The following is a 27,591-nucleotide window of genomic DNA, read 5'->3' as shown; positions in this document are numbered from 1 at the left end:
TAATAACTTTATGAGGAAATGAATCAAAAAGAAAATTAAAACATTACTGCATTTACATACAATTGAAGTAAAGTTGTGTCTTTGATAGACAGATTACAATCATTGTGTCTCTTTTACATGCTTGAAGGCGATGAGCGAGTTGAAAATAATTTGCTGCAGCATTAAAGAAGGGGGTCCACATTGCTAAAATGGCGTTGTTTCGTCTAAACTGCAATCTGTCACCTTCACGAAGGAATGCTGAAAAGAAAATGAAAAACATTCAGATGACAGTAAAAGCTGTAGTTAATATAGATTAAATAAAAACCGCTTAGTATTCGCTACACTAGAATGTGCTAGTAATTTTCATGCACCTCAATAATCACTACCCCTTTTTTCCTGCAGAAGTAAAGGTTCAAATGGCTCTGAGCACCATGGGACTTAACATCTAAGGTCATCAGTCCCCTAGAACTTAGAACTACTTAAACCTAACTAACCTAAGGACATCACACACATCCATGCCCGAGGCAGGATTCGAACCTGTGACCTCAGCGGTCGTGCGGTTCCAGACTGAAGCGCCTAGAACCACTCGGTCACACCGGCCGGCAGAAGTAAAGGAAAAATATCTTAAGCTGAATAAAAAACGGAAAATGGCCTAACAAAAGCCACATGGTTAAAAATTAGACAGCACTATTTTTTAACGTGGAAGTGCAAGATAGTGCCAAGTTTGTGAAAGTTACATTATTTAAAAAGACATATAAATAAACCTATAAAGGCTGAGGAGTGCACAGAATGAGTCGATGCAAAATTATTCCCTATTTCATCAATGGTGACACCCACAACGATTTTATTGAGTCTAGAGCTTATTAGTATTATCTTCCACGGAGTCTTAGCCGGAAAACTTTCTGTCAATTCCGCATAGTTTCAGTGTTGATGCGTTATCATTCTTAATGTATGTTTTTAATATTTGAAAAATGTTGGGCTAGTTGTTATACTGGACTGGAAAATATAATTATAAAGAATGAATAACTAAGATCTTTGATATATTTGTCTTTCCTGTGTTGCTGTTATCAGTGCAGTGATTTTGAGATTAATAACACTGAATAAAAGTAATTTATGTTTTGCCATTTGCATTGTATCTCAATATGACAAGGAGAACCTCCACTGGCCTTAAATATACACACAAGTACACAGGAGATTATGAAAATAAAGCATACTGCACCAAAAGTGCATTGAGGTGAAAAGGACTAAGACAGAATTTAAATTGCTTACTTTTACCCTCTTCTCTCTCTGTCTAGGTCTCTCTCTCTCTCTCTCTCTCTCTCTCTCTCTCTCTGTCTCCCTGTCTCGCACACACACACACACACACACACACACACACACGCACACACACACTCACACAAACATGTTCTACAGTTACTTGGTATGTGACAAAATTTTGCTCGTTACAATAGGGCCTCAGAAGAAGCTGCACTGTAACTAGCCTAGGGCTTTCCTACTGATGTATACCAAAAACAAAAGTTGGATCATCATGTTTGAGAGGCCATGGTCGGCATATGAAACTATTTACTAGCGTTTAGGCAGAAATGAGGGAGGCACATTCAGAGAGAAAAATTGACAACTGCATCGAAAGGCCGGCCGTTGCGGTCGAGCGGTTCTAGGCCCTAAGTCCGGAACCGCGCTGCTGCTACAGTCGCAGTTTAGAATCCTGCCTCGGGCATGGATGTGTGTGATGTCCTTGGGTTAGTTAGGTTTAAGTAGTTCTAAATCTAGGGGACTGATGACCTCAGATGTTAAGTCCCATAGTGCTCAGAGCCATTTGAACCATTTGCATCGAAAGCTCAAAGTGTCCTGAGTTTACACGTACACTAGGAGCTGTGTGTAGCTCACAACCATAGTTCATGTGACGCCTAATGTGTGATTCTCTTTGGCCAGTGACACCATTGTCAATTACAAGTTAAAAAGTCACTATTCTCTTACAACTAATTCAGCATTTATATTTCGCTTTGTTTAAATACAGTCTCTAAAGCCTCCCACAGATAGGTCTGGAACATAAGCAGTCTCATATACCGACCGCGGCATCTCAGTCTGGAAGCTGTCCTGACGTAAATGTTGGCCGTGGCAGCCTTTATCGCAGCATTGAAACACTAACTTATTTAGATCTGAAATTCACAAAGCCGAACGTCGAACACGGTGGATGCATACCTGGTTAATATGAGCCAGGGTAACACACTTTCGTGGTGCAGGAGACACTCCTACCGTCGAAACTGCAGCGACAGACGTTACACTGGTCCTTGAAGGTCGTTCCTGGAGCGCATTTTACCACTGCAATACAAGATTAAAGGAGACACAGATAATTGCCTGTGAGAGCAATAAAGCAGGTTTTCTTCATTATGAAAAGATTTATCTTCTTTACTAAAGAACTAAAAATAGAAACACATTTGAATGCAACAGGTTTTTATTTATGCGTACGTCTATTTTAAAGTAGAAAACAGTTGCAGGAAGATTTTTGTAGGAGTTGCATCATCTATATCAACTATAACAAGTCATAAATAGGACACCAGAAAAACAAAATATAGAAAACGAGTAGAACATCAGAAGAGGCAGCAAGAGCAATTGTTCAGAATGGAGAGAACAGAAGCTCAAAATGGAAAGAGGGAACAGAAGCTCAGACTGCACACGAAGAACAGAGTCTCTGAGTGGACAGAAGGAATAGAAGTTCACGATGGTCAGAAGGCACAGAAGCTCGGAATGGACAGAAATTCAGAACATGAGAATGGAGAAGAAGGACTGAAGCTGAGAATGGACAGAAAGCTCAGAAACTGAGAGTGAGCAGGAAGTAAAGAGGCCGAGAATGGAGAGAAAAAACAGAAGCTCAGAATGTAGAGAAAGAAAAGAACACCAGAATGGGCAATATGGACAGAAACAGAGAATGGACTGGAAGAGCAGAAGGTGACAGTTGACAGAAAGGACAGAAGATTAGAATCGACAGAGATAGCATGATTCCAGAATGGAGAGAAATAACCGGAGCTTGGAATGGGCCAAAAGAGCACAAGCTGCAGAAGGACAAAGAACAGAAGCACCAAAAAGCCAGAAAAAGGAGAAGCTCAGAATGGATAAAGAAACCTCGGAATGGACCCAAAGAACAGAAGCACAGTATCGACAGAAGAAACCTCAGAATGGATAACGATGGGGAGTTAGAATCGGCACTGATGTTTTCAAAGGAAACCATCCAAGATTTCGCCTTAAGATGACGCTGATAACACACCAAAAACTTAAACTTGCCTGGCCTGAAGTGGCTTTGGAAATAATTGTTCAAGAATCCAAGTCTATAACACAAAAAGAAATATCGATAAATTCTGTACAATGAATAATCGTCATATTCCTCCATCCTCATTGTTGGAACGGTGTAATAACCCAGAGCTAGGAGATCAGAAGAACCACCTCGAATGACGTAGCTGATAGGACACGTGAAATACAAGCGTGTTTGATTCAATCTAATAGACCTCATTCTACTTTAACTATTAAGCCTTCCGCACATGCTGTGATTCGAAGGGAACAGAAGCGATGGGCGATCTAAATTGGTGACTGCCTCCCAAGTGCCTGGCAGCGCAGCTATGTACTCAGTGCTTTACTGGAGTGACAAACAGGGGCAGCCATATGCGAGCGTGCAGGAGATGGAGTACTGTTTATTGCATCTGAGCATCTATTGCAACATTCTGCTTGTAGAGTACACAGTCAGGTATATGTGGTGCTCTCTTATTATTACACACAAATGAGAAAACGAAGAAAATTCTGGGTTCATCCATACATCCATTGAAACATACGCTGAACGCTGTTTATGTCAGCCAAGCACCTGCAACAAGCAGATTCGAAATTCCTTGCTTTTCAGAGGATCACTAGTTTTCCCCGCTGGCTTCACCCACGGATCTACTAAACACACCGCTTCCTTCTCTCTGTTTGTCCATTTCTTCCTGCCTCTGCTTGTTTATTTCCTTCTCCCTTCTCTCTCTGTCTCTTCATCTTCTCTTCCCCCTGTCTTTGCCAATTTTCTTTATAACCTCTCTTGGACCATAACTTCCTTCTCCTCCCTCTGACCATATCCTCCTCAGCACTCCTCTAACCATCTCCACCTCGTCCTCTTCCTTTCCACCTGCCTCATACATCTTCCTATCCTTCCCTCTCTCTATCCATTTCCTTCTCTCCATCACTCTGTCAATCCCCTCATCTATCCATATCAGCATGATCTCAGCCTTACTCATTAGCATGCAAAGTACCTGCAGTACATCTCATTAAAACAGCTAAATACCACTGCAATGCAGAGCAGGATCATATCAGGTGCTTGAAAATCATTTACTTGTCCCTAACATACAGGCTAGTTTTCAAAGCAAGTCGATAAAACAGACACAACTCCAACAAGTAATAGTATCCAAATGCTGTATTTGGCTCAAGGGGAATATTAATAAAAAATTCCAGGATATAAACCAAGAGTTCACTTTTGTCGCTCCGCCATCAAAAATTAATCTATATTCAAAAATGTAACTTTTCATGTAATTCAAAATAAATTGATCTATTAAAGCTTAATATTCAAAAATTAAATTATAAAATTTTAAGAGCCCCAATTTAGGTCCTTTAAAAAGGAATGAAAAATCTAAAATTCATTCAAATTCAGTAACATGAATCAAACAATGTTTAATTTTTTTTTACTGTGTTAAATGAAATTCAATCCAGTAATTTTCTCTAATTCTTCATTGTCTTCTGAAAAGATTTTAGTACAATGGCTTGGAAGAATAATTTTAAATTTATCGTGTAAAAGTGATAAACCTTTTTCATCACATTTAGTTGTCAAATTTTCAGCTTTTGAAATCTTGTAAGATTAATGTTTTTTCAGCTCTGATACTTTAGTGAACACTTCTGCACAGCCATTACTATAACTGTTAGTTTCACATACTAGATATTTAATGATATAAATTCTGTTCATTATATTTTAGTTTTATTTGTAAAGAAAAGTATTTAATTTTTCATAAATTAAATCATTGAATGCGAAAAATTCGTTTCCCTTGGATGACTTACTTTTTGAAAATCTAAAATTTTTAGGATTTTATCTTCTCTAGTTTTCAAAAAATATTTCTGCAGTAAATTTGGTAGAATTTAATAATCTGCAACATCTAGTTCCATTTTTCTTTTTCCATGTTATTCAGCAAATTCAATTGTAATTCAAAGAAAGATATTGGAGTTTTTGGATCTTTCAGTCTTTCTTGTTCTAGTTCAAGTGAATATACTGGCTCATATTTAACAACAAGAACACGAATTTCTATAATTTTTACAACAATTTTACCTTCTTTTAATAGTGTACAGTGATCATGATCAGTAGTCCAATGAGGAATAGAATCATTTTGATCTTTCACTGTAACTTTTAAAAAATCCACCAGATAATTCTAATGGATAAATTATTTCATTTTGCTTGATTTTAATTTTCGCCATTCTTAAGATAATGAACTTGAATATTGAAATCAGTTGATAGGGATGAAGTTAATAGAATAAGAGTTGATGAAGAAATAAATGGATGCTCTATTATTGATAAAAAATTGTTTCCCATTTAATTGTCTAATAGCCGATTTACCAAAAAATTATGAAAAACCTGTTCCATCTGTGTGAGTAACATCAAATAGCATACCAAGTTGTGAGCAATAAGGATGAATCCCTCCATCACCAATATTTATACTACTTTTTGTTTTTTGTTGGGACAATTTATATTATTTTTTGTTTTCTCATTAATGGGAAATGAGTAAAATCGATAATCCTCGATAATGATAATGATTTATTAAGGGAAAACATAGTAATTAATTTCTTAAACAACTGTTACATACACACATTAAAGTCAATGAAATTATCATTTTTATCTGGTATAGATATTTCTAAATTCTGATAGCATCAATAATTGGAATATTTACAGGATGGTTTGGTTCATAAATTATTGGTCCTCAAAATTTAACATTTGGTTTGAATGAAGACATAATATTAGTTTGTCTATGAAAAAGACCATTATGAATAACAAACATTCCATCAGATAGATTAAAGTTTAAATTTATTAATTCAAATGAAATAATTTTAGGAACATTGTTAGTATCAGTTTTTTCATTAACTTCAATAATTTGATTATTAAATTGTAAAACTTGCCCAATACAATCTTCTTTCTCAATGAATAGTTTAGCATCACTTTCAATTACAACCGATGGTAAGTCCCATAGTGCTCAGAGCCATTTGAACCATTTTCAATAAAAACTGTATTTAAAACTTTATTTTCGTTAACCTATACATTAGATTTTATGATTGAAGAAAATTTTCTACGATTTTCAAACTTTGATGACCAAAACGAATATCTATTGTTTCTTAGTAAGTGTACAATTTATTATTTTTTTTATAAATTGCATATTTCTCCAGCACAGCAAAGTTATTATTTTTCATTGTGATATTGGGAGTGAAAGAAGTTGAATAGAAATTGACTAGTGAAACAATTTTATAATTTACCTTTCATTGAAGTGAATTAATCTAGTCTTCCATATTAACAACAATTGTGAAAATAAATGACATATTGGGAACCAAAAATAAGAATTCTAGAAAAGAAATTTAAAAAACCATGGGAAACATTTGCCATGTTGTATTCTATGTGCAACCATAGAACCAAGTGGTTGTGAAAAAACAACATTAATGATTGAGAATTGTATTCCAGCTCTAGAATGGTTAAATTGGAAGAAAATTAATCATTTGTAGGATTATTCTAAAAGTTTAGATCAACCAAAATACCAAAAAGTTATAAAAAGTTGTGATATTATTGAGGAAGAAAATAATGAAACTATTGTTACTGTTATTGAAAATAATGATGTAATTATTGTGATAGACGAATGTGCAGATAATTCAACTGTAATTTTTGATGTTTCATGCTTCAAAATCTAAATGTATATGTATATGCATATGCTGACAGCATAGCCGTACGTTCAACATATACACAGAAGCTGCACAAAATCATTGAGAAAATAGACAAATGGTGCAGTGAACACAAACTACAATGAAACACAACAGATTCAGAAGTGGTGATTTTCAGAAAAGGAGTCAAAACACCCAAGAATGCGAAAATCATCAGAGGATAAAAAATAAAACTCTCTTCAGACTTTCAATACCTAAGTGTGACATTGCCACCAACAGCCAAATGCTTCACAAAACGTACAACAGAATGCACAACCCAAGCAATAATAGCAATACAGGACATAAAAACATCTGCCCACTCAGTCAAGAAACGGCCATGAAATTATGCAGTGCAAAAATCTTGCCAATCCTGGCCTATGGGATGGAGGCTGTATGGGACTGAAACTTCCTGGCAGATTAAAACTGAGTGCCCGACTGAGACCCGAACTCGGGACCTTTGCCTTTCATGGGCAAGTGCTCTACCAACTGAGCTACCGAAGCACGACTCACGCCTGGTACTCACAGCTTTACTTCTGCCAGTATCTCGTCAGAAGTGAAGCTGTGAGTACCGGGTGTGAGTCGTGCTTTGGTAGCTCAGTTGGTAGAGCACTTGCCCGCAAAAGGCAAAGGTCCCGAGTTCGAGTCTCGGTTGGGTACACAGTTTTAAACTGCCAGGAAGTTTCATATCAGCGCACACTCCACTGCAGAATGAAATTCTCATTCTATATGGGACTACCTGACAGAAAAAAATCTAGAAACACTAGAAAAGGTGAAATCGACTTATCTAAAAAGAGCACTAGATCTCCAAAGACGACAAGATCTAGACTACTGTACCTGCTAGCGAAAGAAATTCCTAACTGAAGACATCAAACTTTGATATATAGTGCCACACACCAGGGCTTCCAGAAAACCACTGAAGATCATGGAGGACAAACGAGATAAAGTATGGCCAGAATTCTATGGCACAGAAGCAATGATGAATTGCACATGGACAGCACCAAACTTTGAGCTGCGACATGTTGTAACTAGACTTTCTATTCTTGGCTTTCATCATCTAACTTGTAATAAAAAAAAAACTTATCGTGACCCAACCACAACATGTGTATGTGAACTGCGTAATGAAGCCTGTGAACGATATCACATAGAAATGAGCAGTAAAAGAGTAAAATCGATAAATGGATATGCAAAAATGTAAAATGTAAATCAAAAATGTGAAACAAAGTAACTGTTTATGGCTATTTGGCTGAAATTTTAGTAAATAAAAATTCTATACAATCGAGAAACAGTTAGAGAATATTTTACTAGAGGTAGACCTAAAGGAATATATTGCTTTATTTCAATCAAACATGATAAAAAACCAAAACAATTAGTAATTAAATATTTTCAGATAAGATTACAAAAAAATTTAAATCACAATTACCAGGACTTTATTTGTGGGGATTTAAAGTTTCATGTATTTAAAGAAATATGTAGTTCACGTTGGAATAGGGATAAATTTGGGTTTATTGCAATAGATATGACAAGAGACATTAGTGATGGTAAATGTAGAGACAAGTTTAAGAATTTTTGAAATGTTGAACATATATTTTGAATGTAAGTGTTGAACTTTAACATTGAGCATAAACATTGTACATAAATGTTAAATATAAACATTGAACATAAATGTTGGATGTAAGCTTGAACATAAATGTTCAATAAAAAACTTATACATAAGCACTGAACATGAATGTGAAACTTAAATGTTGAATGTAAAAAAATGTTGATTATATTTTTCTCCTTAATAAATGTTTGAAAATACGATACATAAGTTGTTTACAAAGCCAGACAAAATAGAAGAGCAAAGGAACAATTAAGAGAAGAGTTTACAAAATGGGATAAACAACCAAAAACAGAAGCTTAATGAACAATTAAAAGAAGAGTTTAAACAAATTTGATAAAGAACCAAGAACAGAACCATAATGAACAATTAAAAGAAAAGTTTAAAAAATGGGATAAACAACCAAGAGCAGAATCTTAGTTGTTGACTTCAAAAAGTTGGTGAAGAATTACTAAACAAAAGATGTAACAACACAGATCGATATCCTAGATTAGCAAAAGAATTTGCCCACAATAAAAATTATCATAATGAAAAAGCTGGAATAATTAAAATGTCAACTAATAAATTTATTGATTTTATTATTAATGTTCCAAAAGGGGTTCCTTTTTTAATCAGACTTTTCAATAATTTACCACAAAACGTTTTGGAAAAGTGAAAAACATCGGCAATGATTTTTTAACACTTTAATTAATAAACTATTGTTTTAAATGCATCTTCCAGGCTATCGATTTTGAGTTTCAGGGTCCAAATTAGATGAAAGAATGGCTATAGGATATAAAACAGTTAAACCATTACATGAAGCTTGTAAAAACATGATATAGCCTATACAGGTAGTAAATATTTAGAAAAGAAACGTGAAGCTGATAGAGAACTTCAGTTATTTGTAAAAGAAAGAATGCATATGAGTAATATTTCATTAGGAGGAAAAATAGCTTTAAATTAGAAGAATAATGTAATGGAAAACGAAAATCATGAGTGGGTGTTTTAATGAAGAGATTATAAAAAATTTCGTTATTAATTCTTAATGTATATAAATGATTGACTTTTCAATCTACACTCCTGGAAATTGAAATAAGAACACCGTGAATTCATTGTCCCAGGAAGGGGAAACTTTATTGACACATTCCTGGGGTCAGATACATCACATGATCACACTGACAGAACCACAGGCACATAGACACAGGCAACAGAGCATGCACAATGTCGGCACTAGTACAGTGTATATCCACCTTTTGCAGCAATGCAGGCTGCTATTCTCCCATGGAGACGATCGTAGAGATGCTGGATGTAGTCCTGTGGAACGGCTTGCCATGCCATTTCCACCTGGCGCCTCAGTTGGACCAGCGTTCGTGCTGGACGTGCAGACCGCGTTCCACGACGCTTCATCCAGTCCCAAACATGCTCAATGGGGGACAGATCCGGAGATCTTGCTGGCCAGGGTAGTTGACTTACACCTTCTAGAGCACGTTGGGTGGCACAGGATACATGCGGACGTGCATTGTCCTGTTGGAACAGCAAGTTCCCTTGCCGGTCTAGGAATGGTAGAACGATGGGTTCGATGACGGTTTGGATGTACCGTGCACTATTCAGTGTCCCCTCGACGATCACCAGTGGTGTACGGCCAGTGTAGGAGATCGCTCCCCACACCATGATGCCGCGTGTTGGCCCTGTGTGCCTCGGTCGTATGCAGTCCTGATTGTGGCGCTCACCTGCACGGCGCCAAACACGCATACGACCATCATTGGCACCAAGGCAGAAGCGACTCTCATCGCTGAAGACGACACGTCTCCATTCGTCCCTCCATTCACGCCTGTCGCGACACCACTGGAGGCGGGCTGCACGATGTTGGGGCGTGAGCGGAAGACGGCCTAATGGTGTGCGGGACCGTAGCCCAGCTTCATGGAGACGGTTGCGAATGGTCCTCGCCGATACCCCAGGAGCAACAGTGTCCCTAATTTGCTGGGAAGTGGCGGTGCGGTCCCCTACGGCACTGCGTAGGATCCTACGGTCTTGGCGTGCATCCGTGCGTCGCTGCGGTCCGGTCCAGGTCGACGGGCACGTGCACCTTCCGCCGACCACTGGCGACAACATCGATGTACTGTGGAGACCTCACGCCCCACGTGTTGAGCAATTTGGCGGTACGTCCACCCGGCCTCCCGCATGCCCACTATACGCCCTCGCTCAAAGTCCGTCAACTGCACATACGGTTCACGTCCACGCTGTCGCAGCATGCTACCAGTGTTAAAGACTGCGATGGAGCTCCGTATGCCACGGCAAACTGGCTGACACTGACGGCGGCGGTGCACAAATGCTGCGCAGCTAGGGCCATTCGACGGCCAACACCGCGGTTTCTGGTGTGTCCGCTGTGCTGTGCGTGTGATCATTGCTTGTACAGCCCTCTCGCAGTGTCCGGAGCAAGTATGGTGGGTCTGACACACCGGTGTCAATGTGTTCTTTTTTCCATTTCCAGGAGTGTATATACTTTGCTACCTAATGGCAAAATTCAACTAAAATCAATTAAACTTAAACTCAATAATGAACAATTTCATAGTATTGAACCATTTTTAACTAATGGTCACAACAGAAAAGTATAGAAAAAAACTGCTGAAATTTACTTGTTGTATTAGCTTTTCTTGTTGTGAAAAAATAATTAAGCATCTTACATAAAAGAAAGGAAAGAAATGTAAAAGTGGAGTTTTACCACTAGCATTGGTGGCTTTACCGTATTTAAATGCTATTGGTTCACTGGCTGGTGGTTTTGCAGCAATTAGTAACAAAGTTATAATTGATAGACAAAGCTGATGAGGAATGTGAAGAACAAAAAACAGATAATTTAACACTGGAATAGAAAGGCAATGAACATAGAAAAAATTTCAAAGAAAGTATAAAAAAATTAAAAGTCCTCTACCTAATTTTGATATAGCAGTGTTACTCTACCAACTAAACGTTAAATATTTTTGTAGCGTTTTTATTATTAATGTATTGCATAATAAGCCAAAAAATTTAGATTGTGGAATTGTAAATTTAGAGACATCTAATCATGTTGGTACTCATTCGATTTTGTTATTATAAATCAAAAAATTTGAAGTTTGCTTTTGATCCACGTGGGGGATGCATACCAAAATAACTAGTTAACTACTTGGGAAATAATAATTTATACCACAATATCGAGAGAATACAAAACTCCAATTCTGTAATTTGTGGCTATTTGTTTTTAACTGTTATCTGTGAATCATGAGTTTTGAAAATAAGTTTCACTCAGTAGAACCAAAAACAACAAAAACAGTGAAATAATTTCAAAATTAGTAGGTTTCCGATCAGCAACCAAAACTATTCAATTATTAGTAAACTCAAAAATATTTACTGTAATTTAACAATTTCTAAAATAATTAAATGCCATTTTTAAAGTACTAGAAATTATTTTGGGTTTAAAGAAAGAAGAATTGTGAATATAAATGTTTCTAATGTTGTAAAAGATGTAGTGAACAGACAATATTTACAGAATCGAATCTTGTTACAAAATCTGAATACAGGAAGTTGCTTTCAGATTTAAAAAAAATGGTATTTATGATGGTATCATGAAACATCATCATAAAGAAATAAATATCACACAAAAACAAGTCCTAATTGTGCGCTAAAGAAAATAGATACACTGGAAAGTAAACTTAATTTTATAGATTCGAAAATTTTTAATGTAGACACAAAGGTTGGTAAAGACCTAAAATAACTCAAGTATTTAGACCAAACTGTTTAAAGAAAATTAAATATTTTTTATAAATTACATGAACACATCTACATTTCAAAGTGTAAATTGTTTAGTGACAAATGTAATCCTCCTAAAAATGGGAATCATAGAATACAAAGTATTGGTGCAATATGAAAAGTAGAAAGAATAAATTAGTTAAAATTTTTTGTTGGTAATAGATTAAGTATTCATGAACAAATTATTAATGAATTACATAAACCAATGAGAAATTTTTTAAAAGAGATGATTCATGGCAAAGTGATTTAATCAAAATTGATATTGGAAAATTAAAAGGAATAACAAAAGTAGATAAGTATTTTATAAGTATTTTAGATGTTTTTTTTTTCAAAATTTGCTTGGGTAGCCTGTGAGAGATGAAACAGGAAAGAATATAGTTAATTCTTTCAGAAATATATTTAAAAACGGATCACAAAGAAGTTTACAAACAAATAACAATAAATAATTTTATAACAAAACATTTCATGACTAATGAAAAAACTTAACATCAATCATTATTCAAGTATTAGATAATAAAAAGTGTCTGTCATTGAACTATTTAATGGAACATTAAAAGAAACGATAAGTAAAAATTCGCACTTCAAGGCAATTATATGTATTGAGTCAGTTTCTGATTAATTAATGAATATAACAACACAAAACATTTGACAATAAAAATGAAGCAGAAACATTTTAATAAAGAAACTAAAAAAATCCTATTGAACACTTTGAAAATAACAAATTAGTTAGATACTAATGATAATTATAAATTTGGAGATAAAGTTACTACAAGTGAATTAAAAGTAATTTTTTAAGGAGGTTATACGACAACTGGACAACAGAAATTTTTGAAATACAAGAAGTTGTTCATTCTAATAATGAAATATAAATGGAGAAATTTATATGTGGAACAAATAAAAGGAAATTTTCCTTGAGCAAGAAGTATTGTAAAGATATTTTCCATTTGTTATCATTTTGAAAAAGTTTTAAATAAGAAAGGTAATAAAGAATATGTTAAATGGTTGGCTTTTGATAATTTCCACAATAGGGCTCTGAGCACTATGGGACTTAACATCTATGGTCTTCAGTCCCCTTTGCCACAGTAGTTGGGTTAATAAGTGTACTGTAATTTTTGTAAAATTTTTCTGAATAGTTTTATTTAAAATTGGAGATAGTTATTGAAAAGTGAAACATGTCTCTTAGTCAATATTATTTTTATTATGGTTATTGTTTTGTTGAAGAAGGTAGAATATGTTTGGATATTAAAATAAAATTTAACAATGATCATGTAATGTCAGAATTATTTGACAATTTTAAATATGAATTAATGGAGTCAAATGATTTTGATTCATTTTGTGTTTTACATGCATTTAAAAACCAGTATCAAAGTTATTTAAGCTTTAAGTTATTTAAGTCTTAATTTAGTTTTATATTATGAAATGTTTGCAAGATTCAGTCTAAAGGTTGCTTAAGCCTTCACTAGATTAGTTATATCATCATACAATTGGTGTTGTGAATAATTATACAAAGAATTAAAATAATTTCTAAGGTAATAAGTTCTTAAAATTTCTTTTATTGAGTGGTTTTCTGTATTTGCACATAATTATATCGTAAAAATTTCTTGCAAGAAGATGTCTATTTCTGATAATATCTATTTGATTTTGTGCATTTTTAAATTGTGTTTGAATAACATAATATTTAAAATTAAAATCATCTAATTAAAAAATAACTAAATTTGTTCTTAAATTACGATCACTTGTTTGAGAATGAACATGTGGCAATAAAGTTTTTGTTTGTTTATTTCTCATATATTTCATTTGATATTTTTATTTAATTACCCTAAATTGTTTGACATTTATAGGGTTGTTTTACATGAGTCATTACTTTATACTTGACATGTTTTCATACTGAAATTAATACAACATGAGTAACTCATTTTTAAATCGTTTTGTTTTTTCTTTTTGGTTTTAATATTAATGAATGTAATCCAAATTCTGTAATAAACATTGTTTTTTTCGTTATAAGCTAGACCCCTAAAGAAGAGGATCTTAAATTTTCTAAACTTGTTTTATCATTTTTGTCTATAAGTTTAAAAATCTTGCTTATTTTGCTATTCTAAAAGGATACCCACATCTTTTATTTTAAACAATGGATTATCACTTCTATCAATAATTCATAAAACATTTTTAACATTATATAAAAGTTCATAACTTCTTAGATCCTCAAACGACTTCATTTATTTGTAACACTTCTATATAATTTTATTTTTTAATTCCAATACAGTCTTTCTTTATAAATTGAGAGTGAAAATAAAATGATTTGGCGATTGTGCAATCAAGAAAAAGAAATTCATATAGAAATAAAATTAACAAAGCAGTAATGTGCTTTGAAAAATCAATTGTATTGATTGTGCAAATAAGAAATAAAAAAAAAAAATGGGCAAAATAAATAGGAACAAATGAAAGGTTTGTTAATAACTGCATTAAAAACATTTTTAGTGTTTGGAAATTAGATCTGGATAAACATAAAAAATTGTCTTATTATGAAAGATTATGATAATGGATTAATTTTTTTGTTAATCTTCTAAACAACTATGTAATTCATTTTAGAAATAATTGTCATCTTCTACTATTTTATATGGATTTAGTTTTGAATGACCATATGCTAATGTATTAATTCTGTCTTGTAATAAAACAGGTTTATCGTCATTATAACTTAAAACAACTTTATTACATTCAGTTGTATACAATTTAAGTTTAAATGATCTAATGATATTCACTATTCTGTATTGTTTTGTTTTGTTATCTAAACTTTTTATAACCAGCAAAAATTATTTTGTGTTGTACAACAAATCTTTATATCCTTTGAATTTTTTCTTTTGTTTATCACCAAATGTATAAGCATACATTATCGATCTTAAAGGTACCTGTCTAATATAATTTTTCCACAAATCTCATCTTAAATATTTCCTTAGACTTTCTTATTTACTTCTGGGATTCCATAAACATTATCTTGTGAAAAACCGCTTGTGTCAAATTCGTTAAGCATTGCTTTTAATCACTATAAAAATCCTTAGTTTTTATATCATAAATAAAACAATCAGTATCCTAATAACACAAATTCATAACTACACCATATTTTGTCTTCATTTCATAACAATCAAAATAATAAACTTACTTTCAAAATATTAGAATATTCATTTCAATATAAATTGATTATTTGGGTGATTACTTTTAGTTATTTCATGAGAACTGCTTCTAGCTTTCCTGAAAAAACAGTGGTACATTAATAATCTGAGTTTGAAAGATGAATGATGTATTTCTTGGATCTATTATTAGTTTGAGACTTATTTCGTCTATTTCTAACATATTCTTTTGTTTTCTAAACTTATTATTAATTAACTTGTAGAAATTTTTTTTATTTTCGTTAGCTGCATTTTTCTCATTTCCATGTTAAAATCTATGTTGATCTTCAAGTAATCTGATTGTTCTATAAATTTTCCTTAATTTTTATCCAAGAACTAACATTCTTTATGATTTCTATAATGTAAAACATATTTTTCATATGATTTAATGTTGTTAATCATTTATTTCCTTCCTCTTGTGTTAATAGTGAATCTTTATGTAAATCAAGTAATTTTTTCAATATTTCAATTATCTTCTAAAATATGACCATATTTATTATCATTTGGAATTGTAAGTATTTTTTGAGGATTTGGCTGCAACAAACTTAAACTTTTAAATGGTACAAACAGACTTAGCCCAACCGTAAATATTATATACACCTGAAGTATGCAATGTAATTTGATTGTTTTTTGGTAATAAATTTTCATATATTTATTATTTGATTTAGCATATCTTTTAATATCTTGTGAAATCCCGCCTCAAACTCGTTTCTCAAGAAATAAATCTAATTCAATTTTTGTCATTTTTTACAACAATCCCAATATGTTCCTGGAGCTGTAAAATATTAAGATGGATGTAGCTTATAAGATTTAATACACATATCTCTCAAATTTTCAAAAATATTTGCTAAAATTAAAAGATTAGCTTTATTATATAATTTTGCATATTCATCAAAATTTTTTATGTTAAATTTACTGCTTTTGCCCAATTAGTAGATTCATCACAAATACCGTCATTATTAAGTCTCAAATAAAATCATTGTTTTTCGGGTAGTTAAGTTTCTTAAAATTTTTCTTTAGCATTCACATGTTTGTGAGGATATACTAATTTTTTAGGCATTAAATCTGACTGATCAGCTTCAAAATATTTAGATGTTTTCCTAAATTGTTCTTCTGTAAGAGCTGAATATAATTTGTCAATACTTGAGGCTATAAATTTAATAACATTTAAACAATTAACGTTAACCCATGTTCAACATATTTACTAAAAGAAATGTTTATGCTCATTATTTGGAATAGCATCATTGCTTTTATTATCTATTGGTATTTCTTTCATGAACAAATGAATTTCGAAATTTGTTAAAATATGAATGTAAGCTGGAATAAATTTAGGATTTTGATAGTTATGATTACAATCTTCATGTGTACCTCCTTGATATTAACCTGTTAAATGACAATGACTTTTACTTCCTTTTGTCTTTTAATAAATATTTTCTACATGTATTTTAGCAATTTCTCTAGATTTTTCTGCCAAAAATTTCAGTGTACCTTTTTTGCTGCACCTTTAGTAGGGTTTAAAACAGAATTTTTTAATCACCATTGGAATGTTTAGTATAGTAACAGAATTAAAACATCAACAGTTTTTGATATTTTGTAAAATGAGAATTTTCAGGATTTGTTGATAAGTGCTAATATCCTTTAACAAACATTCAAAATTAGGAGAAATTGGAAAAGGTAGTCTTCAGTATGATTATATTTTTCAAATTAAATTTTCTGATCTTTCACAGACATATTTAGGTTAACTTCTTTATGTTCTTTGCATTCGTTTTCATGATTGTCTAATGTTTCTTGTGAATAAAAATACCTTAAACAGTGATCACAAAGATAAATTTGATGACCATTACTAGATGCTTTGAACTAACTAATCTAGAGAGATTTTTATCCATCAATAATGTGAATGATTTCATCTTTAATTAATACCAGATTCACTTGTTTGTTTATTTTTTAAATGGCGAAGATGATATGCAATAACACTTTCACCTTTTTCATTGCTTTCATATGCATAAACATTCTTTGAAATATTTGATTTCTTTTCACATTTTGTAAAATGGGTTAAGTGAACAGGAAAATAAAGTTTCTTGTTTCCAAAAATTTCATCTAATTGTAATCCAGTATTCTAATAATTATCAACTCTTTCTGAACTTTTATCTACATCATATAATGCAGATTTTATTTTTATATTAATTACTGCTTTTTTATCTTTAATTTTAATCGATAAAAGAAGAACAATAAATTGAATTGTGTCTATTAACATTTAAGTGCATACTGCCCATATAAAATCAAGAACAGCCAGATTTTTTCATTTTCGTTTTTTATCTAGGAGTTAATTCCTTGAATTTTAATAATTATTTTCTAAATCAGCTGTTCTAAGTAAGACTTGATTAGTTGTTTTGAAATTGAATTCCTGTTTTTTCCTCTTTCCCTTTAAAATTAGAATAAAATTTCATGTTAGCTTTAATGCACTTCTTTGTATTATAATATTCTTTAATTTGGTAATAATTTCTTCTCTAAATTGATTAAAAAGTCTTGTGGTTCAACATCATTTTGATTATTTTTAATTTTAATTTTATAAACCCTCGAAAAAACGATTCAGTCTGCCCTAATGTAGAATCCCACATGGAGAGCGCAGAAATGATTCGACGAAGAATGTTATGGAAAAGGAAAAATCACTCTCCAGGCACTACAAATAGCAAAATCCAGCCAGAGCCCAGAGGATGTAAGATCCTACAGCCAAATCAGAAACGAATACAAAAATCATCGGAAGACTAAACAAAAGGAATACATGGAACAGGAAGCAATCAATATGGTGGAGGAAGCCAGAAAGGACCCATACTTAGCACTGAGACCACGAAAAGCTCAGAACAGTGGACAAATACACATAATGGTTTGGGAAGAACATTTCAGGAACATTCTCAACGTAGATAAAACCAACACCGCATTTGAACCGATCACTATGGAGACAGACCTAGAGGAAACCAACCCTTTCATGACAGAAGAGGTATGGGACATAATAACATCTCTAAAACACAATATGCCTCCTGGCCCCAACGGAATATGTCATGAACAAATCAAAGGTTCAGCTAGCCTACTAGTCCAACCAATAGCATATATATTAAGCTTACGTCTACAAGAGGGGTCATACCAGAAATATGGAGGATGTCGACAGTTAAGATCCTGTTTCAGAGAAAGGCAACAAAATGGATCTGAACTCCTACAGGGGAAATGCCCTGGAAAAATGCACATTGAAGGTACTAAGAAGTGTTATCACAAAGCGATTTTCTGAAGAAGTAGACCAGAAGATCCCAGAAGAACAATTCGGATTCCAGAAAGGCAGGAAAACGCTACACGCTACTAGCAACTTAATCGATTACATAGAGGACACATTAAGACATCCACAAGGAAAATTCCATGCAGTCTTCATAGATTATACGAAGGCCTTCGATACACTAAACAGGCGCATGCTAATCTCAAAACTAGAATCAATAAAAGGGAAAGATAAACTTCCAACGTTGAGCCATATCATCCTGACAGCCAACTTCATTCAAATCACAGACGACGTTAGCACGTCGAAAATATAACGCAAACCAACGACATATTGCATTGGGACCCACTAAGTCCTTTACTTTTCAATATTGCCGCAAACGATGTTGTACAGATGATAAGACAACAAGCAAAGGACGTCAATATCTAACTATATTCGGACTACATGGTCATCATATCGAAAAGAGCAACGAACCAACTCGAGAAGTGAGTGCAGGAGAACAAAATGGAAATTAACACAGGAAAAACGGTAGGTACGCTGCAGAGGACGAAATATATCCTACGATGGAACCTCTTTATAACTTCAAATATCTGGGACTCACTCTGCAGACCACTGCCAGATCATATTGAGAATATATCCAAAATCTCAAACAGCAGCTGCCACAAAAGCCATGTTTCGCATCAAGGCAATATCCAGACTGCCACTGAAAACAGTCATGGCCTTGTTTGCTGCTAAAATAGTACCTATCGCAACCTATGGAATAGATCTCATTTGGGAAAAGTTGAGTCTGAATGACCTAAGGACTCTGGAAACAGTTTAATCACGCTTCTTGAAAGCCGCCCTACATGTTTCAAAACACACAAAGTCGAGGCTAGTATTCGAACTCTCCAGGGAACATTTTATCATAGAGGAACTACAATGAGGCTCCCATCCAACGAAAACTTGAATAAACTCCTACATGAAAGAGAGAAGAAGAGTAGGGAAATGTTTCTGGACTTTTATACAACAGAATCCGTGGCAAATATATCCTGCACTAACACAAATCAAGAACTCCAACACCTGGTGAACTCAATAGCAGTTAATGGATACCACAACAAAATATACAAGAAAAAGAGTTTCCACGACCCTGGCGGCGACTGTGTGTGTAAATTGTGCGACCTAGCCCATGACTGTTACCATGTGACCAGCTGTAAATAACGAGTAAAATCACTGGTTGCACTCTGTAAATAATAAACAATGTGAACACTGAAATATGACAAACAAGGTGTGAAACCGCAAAGCTATGTAATTTATGTAACTTATGCAGAACTCGTGCATATTTCTGCCAATAATTCATGTAATCGCTCTTATCGAAAGATCTCAAAGTAAAATTAGTAATAACTATAACGATTTGAGAAAAAAAATACCTTTAAATATTCTCTGTAAAGTCTTTATAACGAAAAATTTAAATATTGTTCTAAATTTTATAAATAACAATTAATCGATCTTATCAGTAGATCTGTGAAGAATATTAATAATAATGATAATGAGAATTATTTTCAAAAGCTTCTAGTAGATAAAACTCAGGAAATTAAGCAAAAAAATTATCAGAAAAATTACCAGGTTTTCGTTTTCTAGTTGATGAACATTTCTTGAAATCACCTAAACGGATTTATAGAAGCTCTTCTGCTTTTAAATCAATTCAATGTCGTTTCCGTTTATGTGGTTCTCAAATTATTTCCATTCCTCTGTCTTCTGACTTGCTATGTGGCTATTTAGCTGCTGTGAGGCTTTAGTTGCTTTTACACTGCTCTCCACGTTTGGGAACCGAAAGTTGGCCACAACTGGGCAGTATTTCTTTACAGGTGTTTCATCTGCTGAGTGACATACTTTATAATTATTTACCGTGATATTGGATCCTTTGAAGAATATTAAGTCTATGGTGCTACAACCTTGCATGTACGAAGTATGTTCATTCGTCAGCCTTGATGACCAGGGTGAATCATTCCTCTGTCATCATTTCTAGCAGCTCGTTTGTTCTATGACTAATGACGTCTAATCTGCGGTTGAGATCTCTGGCTACAATGATGTTCCATCCTGCCTTCGAGTGTCTTAAGGCGGTCATAATGGCTACTAATTTGTCTTGTATTGGCGTTAGTGGTTCTACATACATGGCTATTACCGAGAGGTTTTTGAAATTCATCACGAGCATGTCTTGATCCTGGTGTGTGCTTAGTAGTATTCCCATTTTTGGCTTGAAGAAGCAGGAAATTCCTTGTTTTGGCCATCCTCTTGGTCCTTGTGTTGCTGGTGTATGTTGTGAGTAGAATACGTTTATTTCCAAGGCTGTAGTTGTCGGAGTTTCTACGAGGATTATTATGTCTTGTGCATGCTGAAAATTGTTGTTTGCTAGTGCTAGGGCGATCTTTAGCCGTTCCACTTTCGATAGAAGCATACTAAGCTGTGAGTCTGGCTCTTGTCCCCTGGGAGCGTAAAAGATGGTAGCAACTTACGACGACTTCCTCTGGCCATGCGTTTGCTGTGGTGACTTTTATTAGCTCTTGCATACGAATCACCACTCTGAAGGCCTTGAGTGTGCCTCTTGATTGAAGTTCTTCACATTCTACTATATTGGTTACATGAATGCTGGTGAGGTGTTTTCTAACCGCTTCTTTGGTTGTGCTGTGGTGTGATTTTCCTATGTATAACCATGTCTGCAGTTTGTAGTTGATCCATTTTCATTGCTAGTTTCCTGCTTCTGGTTCCACTGCTGTCCAATAGACACTTGTAGTGGCTTGTTGCTGCTAGTAGCTTCCTCTGCCGAGCTGGTAGATGCCGCGACTTGTCCCATAGATTGACTGTCATCTCCCTCAGTACTCGCTGTTTTCTCTGTTTCAGCCTCACTTTGAGATACATTTTTTGCCTTAATTGAATCATACAGGGTACATTGTAGTTCCTTAAAAAGGTTTCGAATGCTACTTACCACTTTATGATTCCTCCTTCTTCAGATATCCACCTTCTTGAGCGATATTAACTAAACATTCCAGAGCACATACGAAACACATTCTAGTCTCCTCCGCCTTTATTAAGCTTAGAATTTTTTTTTATTTTTTCAGTTTACAGATTTTGGGAAGCTCCCTTAAAGATTTTTTGTTAAATTCATTATCATTAGCATTGTTATTAATATTGTCAATAGGATTCGCTATAATATGGATTAATTTTTCTTTATTAAGTTTGGAATAATTCTTTAAATTTTTTATTTTACAGACTGGTCGAAGTTCTTTTATATTTTTATATTTTAGTTCTCTCTTGTGCATTTCTTTCTTTGTTTCTTTCTTATTAAAATAATCGATAAGTTCCAGCAGATCTGTTACATTTGAATAACCGTTTTCTTTAGAATAATTTTTTAAATCATTGTAGCTTAATCCATATTTTCCTTCACCATAATTTTCTATGTTTTCACATAGTTCATCTTTCGAGTGCATTTTTGCTTTTCATTTATTTACGTAGAAAGCACTATAAATTTTCAAAATTAAAACGTTTATGGTCGAAATGTACCTCTGAGTTTTCTAACTTAAATGTCAATCGATGTTATTGATAGACAAGTTTCGACAGATCTTATTTATAGAGAGAAAAATTATTTTTCAAATAAATCGAAATTTTCTTTTGTGGGTATAGACAGATGATGTTCGATAGTTCTCATTTACAAAGAATAATATTTATTAGATTTTTAAATTTTAAATGAGAATTTCGTTTTGCCATTGTAGACAGGTGAAGTTTAGTGGCTCTTATTTATAATCAATAAAATTTCTTAGACATTAAATTTTAAAATGAGAATTTCGTTTTTTGGGTACAGGTAAATATTTGAAACTTCCTGGCAGATTAAAACTGTGTGCCGAACCAAGACTCAAACTCGGGACCTTTTCCTTTCATGGGCAAGTGCTCTACCAACTGGGCTACCCAAACACGACTCATTACCCGTCCTCACAGCTTCAATTCTGCCAGTTCCTCGTCTCCTACCTTCTAAACTTTGGAAGCATGACTCACGACCCATCCTCACAGCTTGAATTCTGCCAGTATCTCGTCTGCTACCTTGCAAACTTTGGAAGGTAGAAGACGAGGTACTGGCAGAATTGAAGCTGTGAGGACGGGTCTTGAGTCATGCTTGGGTAGCTCAGTTGGTAGAGCACTTGCCTGCAAAAGGCAAAGGTTCCAAGTTCGAGTCTCGGTCCAGCACACAGTTTTAATCTGCCAGGAAATTTCATATCAGCGCACACTCTGCTGTAGAGTGAAAATCTCATTCTGGAGATAAATATATGGTTGGAGAATACAGTGAAACTAGAATCGTGGTTATATCCTAGAAATTTTAGTCAATATACTGTTTGAGCTACAATTGGCATAAATATACTAGGGACCTTTGCCTTTTGCAGGCGGTCCCGAGTTCGAGTCTCGGTCTGGCACACAGTTTTAATCTGCCAGGAAGTTTCATATCAGCGCACACTCCGCTGCAGAGTGAAAATCTCATTCTGGTTCAGTATATTACTGACTTTTCATTTGAAGTTCTGTTTGCGCTTCACACTATGCTTATCCTGTCAAATCGCTTGTGCAGTAGCTTGGACAGGCAGTTTTTATGGTCACAAGTCATTTAATTCAATACTCAAGATGGCGTAAATCTGCAGAAGTTCCAGTCACCGTTAGTTTCAAAATAAAGTCAGCCAACAGCAGTACACAGGGACACTAACCCTAAACGTGGTCACAGCAAGCTGATGCCACCACAGGACCACAAACCGCCCTCGAGAAAAAGCCTAAGCTACTAACAGTATGTCCAACCCACAGATAAGTTGGCTACAGGAATATTGTGCTATCGCAGGAAGTACACAGCTCTTCAGTGTTCGAGTTTACTGCTGAGATACTACCAATTCGTTGCTGTTCTTTGTAGGCTTTACTTTTTGACTATCACTAGCGAGGTAATTGCATTTTCCACGATGTCTCTGTTGGTTTCCATCACCATGAAAGGAACCAAGCACAGTTTTGTTCACCTTTGGAAATGAAGTTCGCAACAGAATGTTCGTGCCACATTTGTCAATGATTAAGCTGAAAATAAACGATTACATTGCGACAAATTAGCTTTAAAGCATCAACATGGCTAGTGAGTTAAACTTCACGCTACCCTTGTCTGTGGCCGCGCGGGGTAGCCGTGCGATCTTGTCACGGTTCGCTCGGCTCCCCCCGTCGGAGGTTCGAGTCCTCCCTCAGGCATGGGTGTGTGTGTGTGTTGTCCTTAGCCTAAGTTAGTTTAAGTTACATTAAGTAGTGCGTAATCCTATGGACCAACGACCTCAGTAGTTTGGTCCCATAGTCCTTACCACAAATTTTCAATTTTTTCTTGTCTGTGGGATCGCAATTTGTGCTTACCCATGGCTCATTACTTTCGTTCTGGATTCTAAATTCTCAATGTTCTCTGATTTTCTTATCAATGCAGTCTCTGGAGACTGGACAAGTTACCATTTTTCTCGTGTGTTTCTGTGTCCTTTCATGTACATTTGGCTTGATCCACAATAAGACTGCGGAATGCTGTATGGTCCCAAATTGTGCGCTTTCAAAATCCCATCTTATGTACCTAAACGGCCTCGCATTTTGGTGCTCCATTATGAATACATAAAATATAATTAGCATCGTCCATCAGTTACTGGTTTACGATATACCCCTGCTCCTTCAACTAAGTAATTTATTTATTTACCTCAACAACGGAATCCCATGCAGTAAGAGAACAGATCCACTGCCTCCTAGGTCCAGGGGAAAAATGATTATCAGTTAGGGCCACTGTAACCTGATGGCAGGGGAAATATTGGCAGGCAGAGCTTATTTATTTCTTGGGTTAGTTCCGCCAAGTTCAACGACCTACAACATTGCGAATCATTTACTGGTGAATAGCTCTAGGGTCGCGTCGTTTGCGGAATTGTATTCAAGTACACAGCAAATGATTTGCCATTTAAGGGGGGTAGGACGTCAAACGGGCCGACTTGGAGCAGGAGAGGCACCACAGGACATTTTAATTTCCACTGTCTATACTTTTACAAATAAATTCATAAAACTCTGTCAGCATGACTAAGGAGGATTGAGAATTCACACTCATAGCAGTGGAAGTTCGAAAACATAACGAATTAATTTTTTTTACATGTGAAATTTCATCATTTATTTCTCTTACTAATGGCAGCTTTTGTTGCTATAGGTACACTTTTCTTCATAAGTAAGAGAGATTCTTCGATGAATTGTGCACAAATCATACTTAAAGGTGTATGAAACTCTAGAATTTTCCAAATTTATTAAAAACTGTGGTAAAAATTGAGGTAATTATCTATAAATTTTGTGTTTTTTCTAAACATGACGTTTAAAATATAACAGTTAATTCGTTTTTTCATAAATTAAATAAATTCTAGAGTTTCATACACCTGTGAGTATGGTATGTATGCTGTGCAAAATTAATCGAAGAATCTCTCTAACTTATGAAGAAAAGTGTACCTATAGCAACAAATGCAGCCATTATTAAGTGAAAAAATGATGAAATTTCGCACGTAAAAAAAATTTATTTTGCTGTGTTTTCGAACTTCCACTGCAATGGGTGTGAATCCTGAATCCTTCCTGGTGATGCTGACAAAGTTTTACGAATTTATTTGTAAAAGTATAGACACTGGAAATTAAAATGTCCTACGATGCCTCTCCTGCTCCAAGTCGGCCCGTTTGACGTCCAACCCCCTTTAACGAGATAAGTCGTTAATGAGTTTTATTTCATCTGCGCTGTTTATGCAGGGACTTAGGTCAGTATTCTGAATAAGCAGAAGCAACAAAAGGTAGTGAAAGACTGTTTGTTATTCCTTCTGATGATATCGAAAACAAAAGTACGAGAACTGTGCGGCAACGCAGCTACCGCTAATACTCTGGTGTGTAAAACTCAAGGACGAAAGTAACATTCGCTTTGTGTGTCAAGGCCAAGTAACGCACTTGATTGAAATTAGGGCCATACACGGAAAGCGCTGCTGTAACTCAAAGAAATAGGCAGTGGGACGAACAGAAACGAGAGACTGACAGAGAGCGATGGACTCACGTCTCCGCCTGGAGTTGAGACATCCCAGCAGGGTGCAGCTGGCGGAAGTTCCACCGCTGTTGCACGTGCACGTGTTGCAGTCAATCCTGAAGCTCGAGTTGGGTGTACACTTCTGGACTTCCCGTTTCACGATGGACGACTCGTCTGCCTCTGTGAAGCGACAATAGGTTAGTACATATTCAGCCCATCAGGAAGCGTCTACAAGAAGTATCCGTATTCTCCGATAGACAAGACACTAATCTGGTCTTCTTCATGAATATTACACTGCATTTACTTTTGTCCAACTTCTTAAATTTTCCTGCATTTTCCAGTTTACACTGAAACTATGTACAAAAGACCTAAAAAATAAGATTTACCTGGGACAAACAGAATGAGAATATAGGTACAGGGAAACATTTGTTGTGTCAGATCCAGCAATCTTTGTGATACCATATTCGCCAGTGACGTTCTTTCCGCGAAACAGACCAAAAAAAGAAGATTTACCTGGGACAAACAGAATGAAAATATAGGTACAGAGAAACATTTGTTGCGACAGATACAGCAATCTTTGTTATATTGCCCTGATTGAATGATGAAACAGCATAATAAACGCCAAAGTGAAGTGTGTTTATACCCACAAACACAGTTTTAGGTAGTCTATTCCATATCACATGGTTCACACACTCATTTGGATTTTGAGTCCGGCCATGAAGACATTTCTTTAGTAGACTAATATCTGCGAGGTCTCGGAATATTGGTTTTGTTTCATCCATTATGGCAGGTGGCAGGTGATGAGGGTGATTGTATTGTTTTTTAGTTACCTTGCCTCTGTTGCACTTGCACCAACTATCGTCTCCTTTTGGACATAGCCCATGTTGGGGATTCTCTTTGTTTGAAGCTGTATGTAAAAAAAAAAAAAAAAAACCAGAGCCCAGACTGCTCTTCTCATTAATTCTTCATCTGCTGTATTCTGTCTTATTGCTAGACCATAGAACTTCTGAATATGATCTATTGTAGCATCTGTCAGTCTTTTTTTCCCATCTAAAGTTTTTCCTTCGCTCAATTTCTTGCCTTTCATGCTAGCCTTGAGTCGTCGAAGTCTTGATCCCATCCTTTTCTGAACATGGCCAACACACTCCAGTTTGGAAATTTTCACATCGTTACCATAGGGTCTCAGTTCCTCAATTTCTTTGAAAGCCTTTGAGTCACCATCTCCAAGATAATTTATGTATGTAACGTTGTACCATTTTACTGAGCGTTGATAAATACTTCTTACACCAGCAACTTCCATACCGCCACTTGACCCATAGTAATTTGCCATGCACTCCTCTTCATGTTTATTTTTCATTTTCTCCTTGCATCTGCAATGCTTGGAAAGTATTGCCACATCAACTACCTTACCAGTGTCCACACTTGTAGCTGTTACTACACCATTCAGAGATGTGTGGCCTCTCTTCTGCCAGCTTCCATCAAAAGCTATGGACAAGTCTCTGCTATTATTATTGTCAACAACTGCTTCCTCAACAGCATCTTTCATGTTTTCCTGTGCCACATCTTCTACAGCAGAGCCTATCGCAATTATGTGTTTGTTAAATTTTGAAGGTGGAGGAGGGAGGTCCATCACACCACACAACATGGCACCTGCAGCCCTGCCCTTTCCTATACACCGTAATCCATAAACCAGTCTAATGTTTATATCGTATAGTTTACCTGTATCTGTAGTAAAATGTGAGGAATTGAAGAAAGTAACACTGTGTTTGCAATAACTGCACATCAACTCTAATTCAGAAGCAAGTCCTAC

At 34.9% G+C, this 27,591-nt stretch overlaps 1 long non-coding RNA gene across 1 annotated transcript; it reads right to left on the bottom strand.

Moving 5' to 3' along the window:
* On the bottom strand, positions 1–25,955 carry LOC124544648. The gene is made up of 3 exons (XR_006967553.1): positions 25,812–25,955; positions 2,182–2,301; positions 1–237 (listed from the first exon to the last, which is right to left on the bottom strand). It is a non-coding gene; the product is annotated as an uncharacterized LOC124544648 (long non-coding RNA).
* Between the last annotated feature and the right edge of the window lie 1,636 nt (positions 25,956–27,591).

This window comes from Schistocerca americana, chromosome 8 (assembly GCF_021461395.2).
Source record: "Schistocerca americana isolate TAMUIC-IGC-003095 chromosome 8, iqSchAmer2.1, whole genome shotgun sequence".
NCBI lineage: Eukaryota > Metazoa > Arthropoda > Insecta > Orthoptera > Acrididae > Schistocerca > Schistocerca americana.
Note: the sequence above shows the minus strand (reverse complement) of the source record. Positions and strands in the feature narration are given on the sequence as shown.